The following is a 1,252-nucleotide window of genomic DNA, read 5'->3' as shown; positions in this document are numbered from 1 at the left end:
TACAACTGAAAATCAACTAATGGCGTATTTGGTAAAGCAACACAGGGACTAACTTTTAATATCTGTAATTCTGAGAATCTTTCTTTGCAGTCCAAACAGGGTTTCTGGCCTTAATATCTTTAGGCTCCAACATTTGCTTGTTGAACTCAGAATGCTCTTTAAAGTGGATCCAAAAGGCCATTTCCAGGTTAAGCTCATGAATATTTGGTGTATTTCCCCCATCTCTGTCTGCGGGACCAGAGAAGATAAAGTCAAACCGCACACAGTATTAGTCACGCTTGTGGCTGTACTACTATAATCTTTTTCATCGAAGATCTATACCATACTCATAATCAAGAGCTGACATAATTATTGTATTATATATTTGTTTTGAAGACAATTCACAGGCGTCCAACTCAACATCTGCCAATAATCTTATAATATTTATACATTTTTTTGTTTTTATCTAATTGCTTTGAACATCCCTAAAGTTAACCTAGAGTTTATCCGTACTTCCATTGTGTCTAAATACAGTCCCTGGCCGTACAATTGACCCTTCGCTAAGCCACGCCCGAAAACCGCCACTGGCCAATCGTGTCTTAGCAACCGTAACTAGGCGTGGGAGGTCTGGCACGCTTTCGAGCGAGGGAAACATGTCGAAGCGTTGTGCGTATGGATTGTGCAAATCTGATACATGGAATCCTAAAAGTTTGGACGGGGAGTGGAATTTTTTTCCTTCCTGAAAATCTAAAAGCCGAGGTGAGAAAGGATGTGCGTGGATCAGCAGTGTGGAGACCACATTCACAACTAAGTGTCGACAGGATTAACAAAAACACATATTGCTTGGAAGTTGGAAATAATTACGGTTCTTTGTTGATAATGCACATGTTTTAACGTAATATAAAACGTTTAAAGACAAGAGGGAGGCTCACTGACATACTTTAAAATATATTTCATCATTTTGTTAATCGACGGCCTACTAAGTTACCCCTGACTGAGTAACTTTAACCCAATCCAATCGCGGCTCTCCCGGTGTTAGTGTTATTCCACAAGATTTATGGATAAACTGTTTGATTTATAATTATTAGAATAGTTTCACATTTCACTTACCCTGCTGTGCACGAACACAGCTGTTCCTCAGTGTGTGTGTTTCTCATGTGAATGGTCAGCGTATGAGGCGCTGCTGCTGCGACTATAGGCTTTAGCTTCAATTTTTATTAAATTATTCTCTAATCGGTTGCATATTATGTCGTGGATATATCCTTCGAATGCA

The sequence above is a fragment of the Siphateles boraxobius genome, unplaced genomic scaffold (genome assembly GCF_051911475.1).
Source record: "Siphateles boraxobius isolate OS27281-9 unplaced genomic scaffold, OSU_SipBor_1 127, whole genome shotgun sequence".
NCBI lineage: Eukaryota > Metazoa > Chordata > Actinopteri > Cypriniformes > Leuciscidae > Siphateles > Siphateles boraxobius.
Note: the sequence above shows the minus strand (reverse complement) of the source record.